This window comes from Balaenoptera ricei, chromosome 8, assembly GCF_028023285.1.
Source record: "Balaenoptera ricei isolate mBalRic1 chromosome 8, mBalRic1.hap2, whole genome shotgun sequence".
In the NCBI taxonomy this organism is placed as follows: domain Eukaryota; kingdom Metazoa; phylum Chordata; class Mammalia; order Artiodactyla; family Balaenopteridae; genus Balaenoptera; species Balaenoptera ricei.
Window position 1 is genome coordinate 108,429,543 of NC_082646.1, and position 18,611 is coordinate 108,448,153.

The following is an 18,611-nucleotide window of genomic DNA, read 5'->3' on the forward strand; positions in this document are numbered from 1 at the left end:
CCCAGCAACAAAGACCCAACACAGCCATAAATAAATAAATAAATAAATAAATAAATAAAATTAAAAAAAAAAAAAAAAAAAAAAAACGCCCCCTTGAGAATTCCCTGGTGGCTCAGTGGTTAGGACTTCACACTTCCACTGCAGAGGGCATGGCTTCAATCCCTGGTCAGGGAACTAAGATCCCGCAAGCCGCACAGCGTGGCCAAAAATTGTTTTTAAAAATAAAAAATAAAAACACCCCCTTCTCTCACCCGCTCATCCTGAAGCAGGCCAAGCGGGGGCCTTCAGAGCACGGAGCTATTTATGGCTGTGATCAGCACCCCCTCTGGGCCAGGAAAGGCCGAGTGGGTGGCAGCAAAAACGAGCCTGTGAACAGTGCCGACGCCAACACGTGGCTGCATGGAGAGAGGGCAGAGCCAGCAGGAAGACCTCCTGAAGACACACACCAGGGACGAATCAAAGGACAAGGAGGAAGAAGGGAGGTGGTTCAGGCGTGGGGACAGCGGGAGCAAAGACAAAGGAGCAAACAGCCTGGCAAATGTCCACTGAGGCCAGAGGCAGGGAGTGAGGTTGCCCAGGAGACCAAGCGCAGACACCTAGACTCCAGGTCACGAGCCTGCATGCACAGCAAGGGGCGCAGACTTACCCTCAATGTCAGGGGATGTGACCCAGGAAACTAGGCGGGGAGGAGGGATTTGCAATTTAGAGGGACCACTCTGGCTGTTCTGAGGAAGACGAATTTGAGGAGGAAAGACTAGAGGTGGAAGAAAAACAAGGAAGATGTTCTAATGTAGGCAAGAAACATGCCGGAAGTACTCCTCCAGCACCTGTTCGACGAGGGGTAAAGAGGCCACAGGTAAGGGTGGCTCTTGGCTCCTGTTTTAAGGGAAGGGGTGAACAGTGGCGACGCCAAGTTAAGGAACACAGAAGCGGATGTAGGTAGCGGCCGGCAAGTTCAGTTTTGACCCCGATGAGCTTGAATTAACTGCAAGCTATGCAGCTGGGGAGTCCAAACAGGCGGCTGCACGTGAGCGTGACGCTGAAGGAGAACTCTGAGCAGGAGACGGAGGTCTGGGAGCCACGTCCTGCTGGGGACGTGAGGGCAGGAGGCATGGACGGGACGGCCAGAGACATCCACCGTCCAGGATGAGCAGAGGGACACCCAGGGGCCAGCCAGGGCTGTGGGCGCATAGGTGAGCGCCAGGGTTCCGAGGAATGTCAATGTCTAAGGCAGCAGAGCTCTGATAAGGAGTGGAAAAAAACAGACATGGGATTTGGCAGCAGAGGGCTCACTGGTGGCCTCAGCGGTGGCTCAGAGGGGCTAGAGGTAAAAGTGAGTTAGTGGGAGGTGAAGAGGTCTCTACTGCAAACTCCCCAATGTCTGGACAAGGACGTCCTAACTTAATGTTCAAGTAAGAAGAGGAGAAATGCAGGATGAGCATTTGAGGATCCTAGACGATCCTAGAGGGTACTAGGATCGAGGGACCCTCCCTCCCTCCCTTCCTCCCTCCCCTCCTTCCTTCCTCCCTTTCTTTCTTTTTCTTTTCTTTATGAAACATTTGAAAAATACAGACAATACAGCTAGCAATATATATAAGACCCAGAAACTCAGAATAAACTGATGTCACTATGTTGACATATTTGCTTCACATTTTACGGTAGGAACGAGGTCTGGTGAAATGTATGGATCGAACACAGGGGTTCATTTCTACCCTTCTGAAATCCCACTAAAACATCGGTAAAAGGATCTTTTCAAAAAGAGCACAAACCCCCAAGGACAAATGGGAAAGCCAAGGGCAGCAGATGAGACAGGCCCTTAAAACTGAACGACGCACAGCATGTGGGCAAGTGGCAATGACTGGGGGTGGGGGGTGGAGAGCACGCAGAGGAATCCACACAGTGAGCAAATTCGAGTTGCAAGCTCCTGGGAAGTTCAGAACTTAGTGGGTCGGCTGGACAGTGGGGCTGCAAACAGGAGGCTGGTTACAGTCTAAGGGAGTGAGAGCCCCAGACCCGTCTCCCCACCACAGCCCAGCAGAACCACAGGAACAGCAAACAGCCTCAGCCCTGCTGAGTCCAGTGCAGTCACTCGCTGAATCCTCGCAGCGACCCCTGCGACGGTTCACCTGCGTTCCCAGGTCTAGAGCCGTGGAGACTGAGGCTCAGGCAGGACAGACGGAGTCATGTGCCCAAGAGCACGCTGCTAGGACGTGTCAGAGCCAGGTGGACCGGTTATGGGCATCCAGGGCCCCGCTCCTGACCGCCAGGCACTGGCGCCTTGCAGAAGACGAGAGGTTGGGTTCCTGGAAGGGCTCCACTGTGGCCACGAGGCCCAGCCAGGGGAGAGGCGGCAGACGGGGCACCAGACGGCGCTGCAGACAGCAGGGGAGATGGCAAAGCCCTCGGCTACCATGAAGTGGTTCCCAGGCTGATGGCTAGGGAGCACCCTGAGGCCTCCTCTCTAGGAAACCACCCGCCCAGGACGGACGTCCCGTGGCTACAGACACGTAGTGGGCACCCAAAGAAAGGGGTGGCCTGCAGCCTCCTCTCAAGGTGAGGACAACTGGTCCATAAGCCCCACCGTGCCCAGGCTTTCCAATCGGCTTCAGTATGAAGGGACAGCCAAAATCACCAGATGTTTGAGGACAAAGCCAAAAAAATTCACCAAAGCAAATTGGGAATAAAAACACGGAACTCTGAGGAGAAAGTAATAGAGAGAGCAGATACTTAGGAAAAAAACACTGTAATTAATCTCAGAGAAGTAAGAGAAGCTATAGCATTGCGAGGTGGCAGCTATTTTAAAAAGGCAATGAGAAAGAGCTCTGGGGAATTAAAAATAGCATCGCAGACATTTTTAAACATAATAAATAGAAGAATTAGAAGACAGTGGAGGACATCACCCAGAAAGCATAACAAAAAGACTGACATATGGCAAATAGGAGAAAAGGTAAGAAAATAAGAGACTGAGTCCGGGGAGCCCACCCCCAGCCCCCCGGGGGGGAGCAGGGCAGAGTCATCCAGCATCACCTCCTGAACCTGAAGGGCGTGCACTTGTGGCTGTGAGGACCCTTTGAGTCCCAGCACGATGCCCAAAGTCCTGCCTGGAAATAGGATCAGGGGGATCCCGTTAACTTCCTGTATCGCAGAGTGGGTGGCTTAAAACGACCAATGTATTCTCTTTTAGTTCTGGAGGCCAGGGTTCAGCATCAGTTTCACTGGGCCCAAATCGAGGTGCAGGCAGGGTCATACCCACTCCGGAGGCTGCAGGGAACTGTCTTTCCTTGCCTCCTCCAGCTTTTGGTGCTGCCGGAATGCCTCTGCTTATGGCCACATCACTCCAGTCTCTGCCTCTGTCATCACTTGGCCTTCTAGAACCGCAGTGTGTGTCTAACCTCCTGCATCTCCCTTCTGAGGACACCTGTGATGGCATTTAGGGCCCCCGGATAATCCAGGGTCACCTCCCCATGTCAAGATCCTTCACTTCGTCATATCTGCGAAGACCCTTTTCCCTGATAATGTGACACTTACAGGTGCCAGGGATGAGGACCTAGACATCTTTGGGGGCCATCACTCAGCCAACTACACTCCCGAAAAGAAGGAGGCCACAGTAACGCTGAGCCACTTCTGAGGGAAACGCTCTCCAACCTAGAATTTTCTACCCGGTTAGACTATCAATCAAGCGTGAGGGCAAAAGAAAGGTATTTTCAGACCTGCTTGGCCTAGGAAAGTTTACCACCCTTGCGTGCATTTTCCCAGGAAACTCTTGGGAGATGAGCACCAACAAAACAAGGGAGTAAATAAACCAAGACCGAGAAGCCTGGGAGCCAGCACAGAAGGAAGCCCGGGGAATTCTCAGGGGATGGTGAGAACTGCTTCTCCAGACAACAGCACGGGCCAGGAAGCTTCCAGAGATGGGGCTCCAAGGGGGCAATCGGGGGTCTAAATAAACAAACAAAAAGGCTGGATTACCTGATGTCTCTGAAAAAATGGGGAGGAGATGGCAATTTATAGTTCGTCTGGGGATGAAGGAATGAGGTAAAGAGTAACTCCAGGAAACTGAAAAGTTATACAGGAAAATGTTATCATGTATACACTTGGTGTTCTCAACTGTGAATATTTACTTGATTTTAATAATGTAAAAACTGAAAATGTACTTTTAAATGGTTACATAACCATGCGGGAAGGAGGAGAGCAGGGAAAGTGGGTATATGTCTGGGCTGGGGGGTAAAAGCGAGCTAAACCTTCCACAGGAGGAGGTCAGAAAATAGAGCCGAATGCTGTTTGGAAACAGGAGGGTAGGCTGCTAGGAGTTAAAGAGATGGAGCACCCCCGGAAAGCGCCTCAGCTCAGGTGAAAGACTGGCCTTGTACTGGATGAAGAGCGCCTCCCTCCTCTGAGAGCAAAGCTCTAGTGCCAGTGTAAAATACCCCAGCACCGGTTGGGACCCAGGCGTCACCCAATGCACTGACCCTGCCAAGGGCTGAGATGACCAGTGGCTTTTGTGCTCTGGCTCTCTGGGCTGACAGGGCAAGACATCACATTCAGAGAGGCACAGCCAGAGAAGCAGCAGCCCAGGGAAGGCAGACCTGCAGACGGCCGTGCTTCCTGTTCACACCCAAACTCCTGGTTAGCCATAGCCGCTCCAAGAAGCAGGATGAGACTAAGCTTTACGAAAAATATCTGGCCGGTCAGATCAGCAAAAGATACAGATTAGAAAAGGCAATGGCGTTTCCCTGTGAGGGGGTTTAAAAAAATTTTAGACAGTTTTCTGAATGAGTTGGTTTAGGTCAAATGAGTCTTCTGGAATAGCAAAATATTAGACTGATTGTATGAGATTTCTTAAGTCTCTGCAGTGATCTACCTGTATCTTGGCATGTTCCTACAACAGGTTGTGTTAATATTCTTTCTTTAGAGGAGAAAAGCAAAAGTTAGACATGTTTGGAATTTAGATATTAAATATGTTTTACTTTAAAATGTACCATGACGGACTTCCCTGGAGGCGCAGTGGTTAAGACTTGGTGCTTCCACTGCAGGGGGCGTGGGTTTGATCCCTGGTCAGGGAACTAGGATCCCGCATGCCGCACGGTGCAGCCAAAAAATCAATTAAACAAACAAAAAAAGTACCATGAATCAGAGATTGGTAGCCCTCAGCACAATCTGGCCAGAGAAATGTGAGTAACAAGACTGATTACTTCAATCTCCTCCCGGGCATCCGACTTTCTTCTCAACCAAGATAAAGTCGCTGAGCCAAGGGCCGCCAGATTCAGCCAATTAAAATGCAAAGTATCCAGTTAGAATCTGAATTTCAGCTAGACTGCATTTAAAAAAAAATGTACAAGTATATCCTGTGCAATATTTGGAGCATGTTTACACTACTAAATTATTGGTTTATCTGAAATTTGAATTCAACTAGTCATTTTAATAAACTAGCCATTTGAATTTAACTAGTATTTTATCTGGCAGCCCCAATGCACCAACAGTGCCGAGGCCCTGACTGGATCTTAAGGAGAAAAAAAAACACATGAAGAGAATTCCCAGATGTTGACGTAACAGGGCAGGGAAAACACAGTGGTGAGACCCCAGGGGTCGAACGGCCTGGGTTCTAGTCAGGGCTCCACCAAGCCCACTAGCTCTGGGCAAGCTGTTTAATCTCCAGGCCTGAATTTCTTCATCTGTAAAATCAGGGGTAATAACAGTAACGTGCATAGGCTCGTTACAAAGATCAAACGAGTTAATGTATGTAACGTGCTCAGAAGAGTGTCTGGCACATAACGGGCCTCTATTATAAATGTCAGCTTTCAGTGTCAGCAATGCAGAGGCTGGACAGGGCACTTGGCCCTGCTTCTGATGGGCAGAGGTGGGCAGGGCCAGGGCCATGAGGAGAGAACCAGAGGCCAGCCCAGTCGGGCTGGGGCTTGCTTGTGGAGACGACGCTTTGAAGCACAACTTGACCCTCATAGCCTCCTTAGTCAGAGCAAGTCAGATGACCTAAGAAATGGGGTCCTCCTGCCCACGCGCATCCTTTGGGGGAGGATCTACCATGAGCCACCTGCACCAGGCACAGATCGATCGCTCCCACCAGCTCCCTGACTCTGCCCCTTTCCAACTCAGTGCTCAGTGACATTGAGGTAACAGCCTGAAACTGACCACAGTGGGCATCTGTACACCACAGAAATCGGCAAATGCTACAACCAGGGCCCTTTCCTCACCTCCCCAGGAGCCACAGACGAAAAGAACACCTAGACGGGCTGAGCATCCCACCGTGACCTGGAGACAGGCAGTAAGGGTGGGCTGGGTGAGTGGTACCCCCTCTCCACTTGCCGGTTTGGCTACAGACCCCAAATAAAGAGGTCTCTTTTTTATAGCTACTTTATTTATTTATTTTATTTTATTTTTGGCTGTGTTGGGTCTTCGGTTCATGCGAGGGCTTTCTCTAGTTGAGGCAAGTGGGGGCCACTCTTCATCGCGGTGCGGGGACCGCTCTTCATCGCGGTGCGCGGGCCTTTCACTATCGCGGCCCCTCCTGTCGCGGGGCACAGGCTCCAGACGCGCAGGCTCAGTAGTTGTGGCTCACGGGCCCAGCTGCTCCGTGGCATGTGGGATCTTCCCAGACCAGGGCTCGAACCCGTGTCCCCTGCATTAGCAGGCAGATTCTCAACCATTGCGCCACCAGGGAAGCCCCAATAAAGAGGTCTCTGTGGGACGTTTATAGCAATACAACCTTACCTCAGGAAACAAGAAAAATCTCAAACAACCTAAACTTACACCTAAAGCAATTAGAGAAAGAGGAACAAACAAAACCCAAAGTTAGTAGAAGGAAAGAAATCATAAAGATCAGAGCAGAAATAAATGAAATAGAGATGAAGAAATCAATAGAAAAGATCAATGAAACTAAAAGCTGGTTCTTTGAAAAGATAAGCAAAATGGATAAATCTTTAGCCAGACTCAGGAAGAAAAAAAGGGAGAGGGCCTAAATCAATAAAATTAGAAATGAAGGAGAAGTTACAACTGACACCACAGAAATACAAAGGATCATAACAGAATACTACAAGCAACTATATGCCAATAAAATGGACAACCTAGAAGAAATGGTCAAATTCTTATATAGGTACAATCTTCCAAGACTGAACCAGGAAGAAAGAGAAAACATGAACAGACCAATCACAAGTACTGAAATTGGAACTGTGATTAAAAAACTTCCAAGAAACAAAAGTCCAGGACCAGATGGCTTCACAGGTGAATTCTATCCAACATTTAGAGAAGAGTTAAAACCTAACCTTCTGAAACTATTCCAAAAAACTGCAGAGGAAGGAACACTCCCAAACTCATTCTATGAGGCCACCATCACCCTGATACCAAAACCAGACAAAGATACCACACAAAAAAGAAAAGTACATGCCGTGTTCATCACTGATGAACACAGACCCAAAAATCCTCAACAAAATACTAGCAAACCGAATCCAACAATACACTAAAAAGATCATACACCATGATCAAGTGGGATTTACCCCAGGGATGCAAGGATTTTTCAATATCCGCAAATCAATCAGTATGATACACCACATTAACAAATTGAAGAATAAAGACCACATGCTGGGGCTTACCTGGTGGCACAGTGCTTAAGAATCCGCCTGCCAATGCAGGGGACAAGAGTTCGAGCCCTGGTCCGGGAAGATCCCACATGCTGCAGAGCAAATAAGCCCATGCGCCACAACTACTGAGCCTGTGCTCTAGAGCCCACGAGCCACAGCTACTGAGCCCATGTGCCTAGAGCCCATGCTCCACAACAAGAGAAGCCACCGCAATGAGAAGCCCGTGCACCGCAACCAAGAGTAGCCCCTGCTCTCCACAACTAAAGAAAGCCCGCACGCAGCAATGAAGACCCAATGCAGCCAAAAAAAAAATGAATAAAATAAAATTTAAAAATATTAAAAATAACCCATATGACCACCTCAATAGATGCAGAAAAAGCTTTTGACAAAATTCAACATCTATTTATGATAAAAACTCTGCAGAAAGTGGGCATAGAGGGAACTTATCTCAACGTAATAAAGACCATATATGACAAACCCACAGCTAACTAACATCACACTCAATGGTGAAAAGCTGAAAGCATTTGCTCTAAGATCAGGAACAAGACAAGGATGTCCACTCTTGCCACTTTTATTCCACATAGTTTTGGAAGTCCTAGCCACAGTAATCAGAGGAGAAAAAGAAATAAAAGGAATCCAAATTGGAAAAGAAGAAGTAAAACTGTCACTGTTTGCCGATGACATGATACTATACGTAGAAAATCCTAAAGATGCTACCAGAAGACTACTGGAGCTCATCAATGAATTCGGTAAAGCTAGAGGATACAAAATTAATACACAGAAATCTCTTGCATTTCTATACACTAACAATGAAAGATCAGAAAGAGAAATTAAGGAAACAATCCCATTTATCATCGCATCAAAAAGAATAAAATAAAAATAAAATAAACCTACCTAAGGAGGTAAAAGACCTGTACTCCGAAAAGTATAAGATGCTGATGAAAGAAATCGAAGATGACACAAACAGATGGAAAGATATACCATGTTCTTAGATTGGTAGAATCAATATTGTCAAAATGATTATACTACCCAAGGCAATCTACAGATTCAATGCAATCCCTATCAAATCATGAATGGCATTTCTCACAGAATTAGAACAAACAATTTTTAAATTTGTATGGAAACACAGAAGACCCCAAATAGCCAAAGCAATCCTGAAAAAGAAAAACAGAGCTGGAGGAATCAGGCTCCCTGACTTCAGACTATACTACAAAGCTACAGCAATCAAAACAGTATGGTGCTGGCACAAAAACAGAAATACAGATCAATGGAACAGGATAGAAAGCCCAGAAATAAACCCATGCACCTATGGTCAATTAATCTATGACAAAGGAGGCAAGAATATACAATGGAGAAAAGACAGCCTCTTCAATAAGTGGTGCTGGAAAAACTGGACAGCTACATGTAAAAGAATGAATTAGAACATTCTCTAACACCATACACAAAAATAAATCAAAATGGATTAGAGACCTAAATGGAAGACTGGACACTATAAAACTCTTAGAGGAAAACACAGGCAGAACACTCTTTGACATAAATCACAGCAGTATCTTTTTGTATCCACCTCCTAGAGAAATGGAAATAAAAACAAAAATAAACAAATGGGACCTAATTAAACTTAAAAGATTTTGCACAGCAAAGGAAACCATAAACAAAATGAAAAGACAACCCACAGAATGGGAGAAAATATTTGCAAATGAAGTGACCAACAAGGGATTAATCTCCAAAATATACAAACAGTTCATGCAGCTCAATATCAAAAAACAAACAACCCAACCAAAAAATGGGCATAAGATCTATATAGACATTCCTCCAAAGAAGACATACAGATGGCCAAAAAGCACATGAAAATATGCTCAACATTGCTAATTATTAGAGAAATGCAAATCAAACCTATAATGAGGTACCACCTCACACCAGTCAAAATGGTCACCATCAAAGTCTACAAACAATAAATGCTGCAGGGGCTTCCCTGGTGGCGCAGTGGTTGAGAATCTGCCTGCCAATGCAGGGGACACAGGTTCGAGCCCTGGTCTGGGAAGATCCCACATGCCATGGAGAAACTAGGCCCGTGAGCCACAATTACTGAGCCTGCACGTCTGGAGCCTGTGCTCCGTAACAAGAGAGGCCACGATAATGAGAGGACCGTGCACCGCGATGAAGAGTGGCCCCCACTTGCCGCAACTAGAGAAAGCCGTCGCACAGAAACGAAGACCCAACACAGCCATAAATAAATAAATAAATAAATAAAACATTAAAAAAAAATTTTTTTTAAATTCATGAGAACAGAGGTGTGTGTGTGTGTGTGCGTGTGATGTTTAAAAAAAAATAATAATAAATAAATGTTGCAGAGGGTGTGGAGAAAAGGGAACCCTCTTGCACTGTTGGTGAGAATGTACATTGGTACAACCACTATGGAGAACAGTATGGAGGTTCCTTAAAAAACTAAAAATAGAACTACCATATGATCCAGCAATCCCATTCCTGGGCATATATCTGGAGAAAAACATAACTTGAAAAGATATATGCATCCAATGTTCATAGCAGCACTATTCACAATAGCCAAGACATGGAAGCAACCTAAATGTCCATTGACAGAGGAATAGATAAAGAAGCTGTGGTACATATATACAATGGAATATTACTCAGCCATAAAAAAGAATGAAATAGTGCCATTTGCAGCCACATGGCATTATTATTATAATCTCTGATAGAGATTATCATACTAAGTGAAGTAAGTCAGACAAAGACAAATATCATATGATATCACTTATACGTGGAATCTGAAAAAATGACACAAATGATCTTATTTACAAAAGAGGAACAGGCCTACAGACTTAGAAAACAAACTTATGGTTACCAAAGGGGAAAGGGGGGGGGTTGCAGAGGGATAAATTAGGAGTTTGGAATTAACATATACACATTACTATATATATATTAGATAATCAACAAGGACCTACTGTATAATACAGGGAACTCTGCTCAACATTCTGTAATAACCTATGGGAAAAGAACCTCAAAAAGAATGGATATATGTATATGTATAAGTGAATCACTTTGCTGTACACCTGAAACTAACACAACACTGTAAAACAATTATACTCCAATATAAAATAAAATTTAATTAAAAAAAAAAAGAGGCCTCTGTGTCTTTTTTTTTTTTTTTTTTTAAGATTTATTTATTGATTCATTCATTGATTGATTGCTATGTTAGGTCTTCGTTTCTGTGCGAGGGCCTTCTCTAGTTGCGGCAAGTGGGGGCCACTCTTCATCGCGGTGCGCGGGCCTCTCATTATCGCGGCCTCTCTTGTTGCGGAGCACAGGCTCCAGACGCGCAGGCTCAGCAATTGTGGCTCACGGGCCCAGCCGCTCCGCGGCATGTGGGATCCTCCCAGACCATGGCTCGAACCCGTGTCCCCTGCATTAGCAGGCAGATTCTCAACCGCTGCGCCACCAGGGAAGCCCCGCCTCTGTGTCTTTTGTAGAAGACTCTTGTACAGAGCATTTAATTCAGTCAAAACATGAGGATGAGCTAAGGAAGAAATGAATCAGAACCTCTCTCTGCTCAAGGCAGGTCAGAAGCCATTCTGCAACACTAATGAACCTGTGAGAACACCAAAATAAAGATTCCTTTGATAATCTCATTTAACAACGTGAAAATTAGTCTTTGCTTTTTAAGGGACTGATTTCCTTGCTCATATACCCTTGACACCTTTTCTCTCTCCCCACCCCAGCCCCTTCTCTCTTTCTTAACCAATAGAGGCATTTGCAGGTTGAAATGTGAGGATTTAAAATAATAGCTGTTGCATATACATGTCAAATGTCTATTCTGTAACAGAACCTACCCCCTCCCTCCCCCATCCCAGATGACACACACTCCCCAAAACCCAACAAAACACCTCTTGTCTTCCATCCCCAGGGAACTAGGGCTTCAGTTTGGGGGTCATCTTTGCCCTTCCCTCTCCCTCTCCCACCATCTAGTCAAGAAGGCCCATCAGTTCTTCTTCTGAAATTCCTCATGTCCTCCTTGCTTTCATTTCCACTAACCCACCCTAGATCACCCCCTTCTTCCTGCCTGAACTGCTGTAAAAGCCTCCTAACCAAGACCAACCAATGGCTTTAGCTACTGATCCAGGCTACATACTGAGGACAGCATCCCCAGTGCAGGCATTCTTTCACTCTCTTTTTAAAACCCTCCATGACCCTTACTGCCTACAGGTAAGAATCTCGCCTCACATCATTAGTCCAACCTGCCTGTCGAGCCTCATTTCCCATCACTCCTCAGCCTCCTGGGTCCTGTAACTCCAGCCAAACTGCCTCCTCCTTGTTCCCAAATAATCCAAGCATGTTCCCGTCTTCCTCAGAGCACTCCTTCCACCAAGATGCTCCCCACCTGGATGCCCTTTTCCCTGTGCAAAGCCCACTCATGTCTGGGTTATGTGTCTAATTTTTCTCCCTCCTGAAATCCCACCAAAACTTTAGTAAGAGGTTTTTGTTTTTTAAGCTATAAATCCCCAAGGACAGAGAGACCAGGAGGGGAGACCACAGCAACATAACTGTGGAAGCAGCTTGGGTTAACTGACCTCGTGGCCCTACCTGGCAGAGGGGAAGGCTGATCATCCACCAGTTTCCACCACAGAATCCAAGAAAAGCTAGGGAACTGTGGCTCCAGGTCCCCTGGGATGGGGTGAATGGGCTGATACGCACAATGGAAGCTGGGTGAAAGCTTTTGAGAAGCAGTTAGATCCCTAGATCCGTTCCCCCTCCTCATGCTGCTGGAGACCACCCCTCTCCCACCGTCTCCTGAAGAACAGAGGTTTGCTCTCTGGAGAGGCCGAAGCTCGGGGTCTGCACTGGGGGGTGCGAGGCACAGCTGAGGGCCTGGGTACCTTTGCCAAAAACAGGAGAGGACGGCTAAGTGAGCCTCTGCACCCTGTCCCCTCGCCCACTCAGCTCCTAGAACGCCGGCAGCCAGCCCTTCCCCTCCTCTGAGACCTGACCCAGCCCAAGAGGGGAGGCCTCAGGATATTGACACTGAGGTTCCCCAACAAACAGCATGCCTCATCACCACTGTGCACCTCAGAAACTGGACTCCCAGGCAGCTTTTAGCCCTACTAGTAATTGTGAACCGGCAACCAGAGATCACTGGGCAGCCGAGGACAGATTCCTTCAAAGAGAGACCAAAGGAAAGTAGCAGAAAAAAGCAACTTGGAGGAAACAGTCCATGCAAGGAGAAGAAAACTTAAATGAACATGGCATTAGTATCCTCAGAGAAACAAGAAAAGATTACATAGGTGGAACTGCAGGATGTTATGCACATATTTTTTTTTTTAAATTTATTTATTTATTTATTTTTGGCTGTGTTGGGTCTTCGTTTCTGTGCGAGGGCTTTCTCTAGTTGTGGCAAGCGGGGGCCACTCCTCATCGCGGTGCGCGGGCCTCTCACTGTCACGGCCTCTCTTGTTGCAGAGCACATGCTCCAGACGCGCAGGCTCAGTAATTGTGGCTCACGGGCCCAGTTGCTCTGCGGCATGTGGGATCTTCCCAGACCAGGGCTCGAACCCATGTCCCCTGCATTGGCAGGCAGATTCTCAACCACTGCGCCACCAGGGAAGCCCCACATATTTTTAAAGACCCATTTAGAGAGCAAGAAAAGCTCTTGGAAATTAAAATATAATGGGAAAAACAAACAAAAAAATCAATAGAAGGGTTGGAAGATTAGGTAAGGGAAATCTCCTAGAAACTGAAACAAAGACAAAGAAACGGAAAGTGGGCAAGAAAGGCAAGAGAGGGCTTCCCTGGTGGCGCAGTGGTTAAGAATCGCCTGCCAATGCAGGGGACACGGGTTCGGGCCCTGGTCTGGGAAGATCCCACATGCTGCGGAGCAACTAAGCCCGTGAGCCACAACTACTGAGGCTGCACTCTAGAGCCTGTGAGTCACAGCTACTGAGCCCTCATGCCTAGAGCCCGTGCTCCGCAACAAGAGAAGCCACCGCAATGAGAAGCCCGTGCACCGCAACGAATAGTCCCCGCTCGCCATAACCAGAGAAAGCCGGCACACAGCAACAAAGACTCAATGCAGCCAAAAATAAATAAATAAAATAAATAAATTTATTAAAAAAAAAAAGAAAGGGAAGAGAATTTGAGTCCAGTTCAAGAGATCCAAAAATTAAATAACAAGAGTCTCAGAAAGAGAGATCAGCTAAAACACAGGGGAAGAAACAAAATAATTCAAGAAACCCCTAGGACAGGAGGCCATGTTTCCACATGGAAGGACGCACTGAGCCGACAAGATGGACAAATGCAGACTCACACCAGGCATGTTGTGAAATTTCAGACCCTGTAAGCTTGCAGAAAGTGGGGGAAAGGGGGCACAAAGAATCTGAAACCAGCATGGTTTTGGATTTCTCAATAGCAACTTGGGAAGCTAGAAAAGTACAAAGCAATTCTTTAAAACTGCAAAAGGAAAATGATTTCCAGCCTGAAACTCTCTATCCAGCTGAACTATCCATTATGTGTGAAGGTGAAATAAAGATAAAGAACAAATCACTGGATCCTCAGGCCAGTTAGATGCTCTCTCAATTTTAATCACTTTGGAATCAAACTCAATTTAAGAGCAGTCTATGGGAATGAGGATGCGTATGAGAATGGGACATACATTATTATGGTCAAGTTCCATGGGAAACCTGGGTAGCTGCTATATTTGGATTAAACCGAAGTTCATGTATAAAGCCATTTCACTCTTCGTAAAATTTGAAACTTTGTCTTGTGACTGTGAAATCATGACTGTAATAAAGTGATACTCTGTTAGTATTTTGAGCTCTCTTCAAATAAAGACAATTAGGAAAAAAAAAAAGACAAAGAACAGGCCTGCCACAACTGACCTCCTGGCACTGCTTCTCAGGAAGCTACTGTGGATGAGCCCCACCCAAAAAGGGAGAGAACAGGCCAGAAAGGCAGCAGGAGCTGCAAGAAGAGGAAGGCAGAGGGCGTCCCCGGAGCGTGGCATGCAGAGGGGCACCAGGTAAGGCGTGGACTACACAGGACCACTCCACAGGCACCCTTCCCCACAAGGGGACCTGAAGGAAAGCGGAGCCAGCATTCCTACTGATGGCACCCATGGTGGAAATGCCTCTGGCTGAACCTGTGACACAGGAAGACAACATGAGTGACACCTGAGGCCCAGGGCCTTGCTTCTAACTGACACAGGAATACTAAATTATATGCTCCTCTGTGTCTGGCTTCTTTCACGTAGCATAATGTTTTCAAGGTTCATCCATGTTGTAACAGGTAACGGTACTCCACTTAATTGCCAAAGAATACCTCATTGTACAGATAGACCACATTTTATTAACCCATCTGATGGACATTTGGATTGTTCCTACTTTTTAGCTATTATGGATAATGCTGCTGTGAACATTTGTGCACAAGTTTTGGGTGCACATGTGTTTTCAATTCTCTTGGGTATATATTGCTGGATCATAAGGTAACTCTATGTTTAACCACTTGAGGAACAGCCAGACTGTTTTCCACATCTGTTGCTCCATTTTATATTCCACCAGCAGCTTATAAGGGCTCCAACTCCTCCACATCCTTGCCAGCACTTGTTATTATCTTTTTTTAAAAAAAATTTATTTATTTATTTATTTATTTTTGGCTGTGTTGGGTCTTCGTTGCTGCGCGCGGGCTTTCTCTAGTTGCGGTGAGTGGGGGCTACTCTTCGCTGCGGTGTGCAGGCTACTCGGTGCAGTGGCTTCTCTTGTTGCGGAGCACAGGCTCTAGGCCACACAGGCTTCAGTAGCTGCAGCACGCGGGCTCAGTAGTTGTGGCTCGCGGGCTCCAGAACGCAGGCTCGGTAGTTGTGGCGCACGGGCTTAGTGGCTCCGCGGCATGTGGGATCTTCCCGGACCAGGGCTCGAACCCGTGTCCCCTGCATTGGCAGGCGGATTCTCAACCACCGCGCCACCAGGGAAGTCCGTCACACCTGTTGAGTCGATGTTTCCACCAGGAACTAGCCTTTGGGAGAGGCTTCCTGGTTGGTTGCTCTCTGCTCACCTCTCTGCATCCCCCTTCTCTGCTCTGCACCCAGTGAAGCGGAGGCCTGTGGATGGAGGTACCGGGACTCCCTCGCTGGCTGGCGTCCTGCAGGTTCAGCCAATGGGAGGCCCCGGGCAGGAGAGAGGAGGCTGGGAGAAGAGAGGACGTGGAGTATGCTCTTCCCCACTCTCTGCTGGCCTTGACGTCACAGTCCTGACTCGGGAGACGTCCGGCCGCTGTGACAGTCCCTGCGGGGCATCCTCGCCTCCACACTGTCAACCCGCCCTGAAGTCTGGAGGAAACACTATTTCGTCTCCTGACCCCTTCAGGCCTAGAGGTAAGTAATGACTTCCCACCATTGCTCGTCCCTGGATGCCTCAACCTCCCCTGCTGGGTGCCTGACTTGCCTTGGCCGATTAATTCAGTTTCTCAGAATCAATGCGAGACCGTCGACCATTCCTGGCCAGCCTTTACTGCTATTCTGCTCAACACCCACACCCCGAACAACCCTACAGAGGAAGGCACTGTGGAACTTCACTCAGCGTGAAAACCTGGTTCTCTGGTAAACTGATCACCACCTCACAGAGTCCACGAGCCGAGGAGATGGTACGGGAATTCAGTGGCAAAGAGCTTCCATTCCTGGAAGAAGGAAAGTAAACAGCAACCCAGACAGGACACGACCTTGAGACCTTGACTATGGCTGCTGCTGCTTTCTCTCCCTGTTCTTGATTCCCCAGGAAAACGTTCCTTTGCTGCCCCTTGATCTGACCTTTCACCTGGAATTTGAGCACAAACGCCGGCCAGAGGCTTCGCAGAGACGGAGTCCTAGGCATCCACTACTGCTGGTTTTATCCTAATGACCGCGGCCACCTGGCAAAGCATCAGAACCATGGATACCGCTTGCATGGGCTTGCCAGCGAGCGCCAGCCATGGCATTAAGTGCTTCACATTATCTCATTTAACCATCAAAAAACCTTGTAAGGTGAGTAGTACGGCCCCAGCTTTGTAAGTAAGGAAACAGAAACTCAGGATACGTAGCTTGGCCACGGCAATCACATTCCATTCTGCCCATCGTCCCAAGCTGTGCCTCGGTCACGGCCCTGCTCCCCAGGAGCCTGCTGGGGGTAGATTTAAGATCTACCATCCTATCTAGCTTACTCATTACCACCCTCGCTCTGCCCTGCCTGCCAACCCCCAACCGTCCCTCCCCAACCGTCGCGCTTGCCCTGGCTGTTCCCGGGCCTGCAATCGCTGTGTGAGGGCCTGCTCCCCCACCAGCCAGGTCAGCAGCACACCCACGCCTCGCCCCCCAGCACAGCCTCTCCCGCACAGGCTAACTGCACCTCATTGGTCCTGCGCCCATCGCTGGTGGAAGCCCGACTGAGCACCCAGCTGAGTGGAGCAGGAGCCTCCCCTGGGTTGTTTTGAAGTTTTGCAGTGATAGCCGGGGCGCACAGACCCACACTGGCCTTTACCCTGCAGCGCATGCCCTGGGAGGGGAGAGGAGCCGGGTGGCTGCCAGGAGCTCTGGCAACTACAACCGCGGGCTCTTTTGCCTACTGAGCAGGTTCTGAAGTGCCAAGACTCACTTTCTGCTTACCAACAGCAGTGGGCGTGTTCGCTTGAAGGTAGTAGTTTCTCCCCAATGTTGAGAAGTTAGACTGCTGAAAATTCTCCAGGGAGGAAGGAGCACCCCAGCTGAGAAGTTTAGACTTCATGGAAAAACAGGGTTTCGGGACCTGAAGTAGTAAATGAATTACGAAAGCCCCAGGTGACAGACTGCCTTTTCTATCTTCTCAGTCCCAACCTACAGGTCCCTACTTCAGGAGGCCCTCTCAGTGCCACCCACCCCTCTCTGAGGGAAGAGGCCATGTCTTACAATAAGTACAAAAACAGTAATAATGAATAATGGCTACAAGCGTCTGTTAAGTACCAGGCCCTGGACGAGGCACCAGCCAGGTCACCCTCACACTTACGAGGTGGGTATTATCCCATTTGAAACTTTACTGAGCTGCAACTTGCATACTATAATTATATTGAACAACAATATTCTTATGGCGTTGCAGTTTATAAAGTACTTTATAGATGCTCTCATTTGCTACTAACAGGAACCTTGATTACTGGCACAGGCAGCAGCATCTTCTTTTTTTTCTTTTTAAATTTTTTTTTTTTTCGTCTGCGCTGGGTCTTCATTGCTGCGCACAGGCTTTCTCTAGTTGCCGTGAGCGGGGGCTACTCTTCGTTGCGGTGCGCGGGCTTCTCATTGCGGTGGCTTCTCTTGTTGCGGAGCACGGGCTCTAGGCGCGCGGGCTTCAGTAGCTGTGGCTCGCGGACTCTAGAGCACAGGCTTCAGTAGTTGTGGCGCACGGGCTTAGTTGCTCCGCGGCATGTGGGATCTTCCTGGACCAGGGCTCGAACCCCTGTCCCCTGCATTGGCAGGCAGATTCTTAACCACTGCGCCACCAGGGAAGTCCTTCATCTTCACTTTCTAGATAAGGAAAATGGGCTTTCCAGCCCCATCTGCTGCTCCCCAGGCCCCAGCACCACCTCCTGAACTCCCTGCCACCTCAGTGTTCTTTCATGCAGCCCATTTTCCATTTCTACTCACTGCACCAGCATCCCAGGAGCTGGAGCTTTGGAAGGATAAAGGGAAAAACAGCCAGGGTGTGGGAGGGGGTGGGGAGTGCAGGGGTGACAGTCAGGTGAAGTCAGGCAGGAACCTCCCTTCATGGAGGGCAGGAGCAGCTTTGATGAAGCGAAGGTGGGGACCATACACCCCCATACGCACCCTACACCGCGTGGTTCCATAGGAAGGGCAAGGTCTGACAGTCAAAAAACTCAGGTTCAATTTCCGGCTTTGCCACCATCTGGTCATTTGACCCTGGGGATCAATCTACCTCTCTGCACCTGTGTTATACTGTGATCTATAAGAAATATATAATCTGGGTTTTGTCCCTGGTTCCTGGCACAGAGCTCTTAAAA

At 47.9% G+C, this 18,611-nt stretch overlaps 1 protein-coding gene across 13 annotated transcripts in view; it reads right to left on the minus strand.

Annotated features, from left to right (window-relative positions):
- The window catches only part of PC (pyruvate carboxylase), a 106,540-nt gene that overhangs the window by 34,152 nt on the left and 53,777 nt on the right, over positions 1–18,611 (minus strand). The window contains exon 2 of one of the 13 annotated variants that reach the window (XM_059932110.1): positions 17,230–17,368. The exons of the other annotated variants lie outside the window; for them this stretch is intronic. The gene's annotated coding sequence lies outside the window, so the exon portion shown is untranslated. The remainder of the gene's footprint in view (positions 1–17,229; positions 17,369–18,611) is intronic. 13 annotated transcript variants of the gene reach the window in all.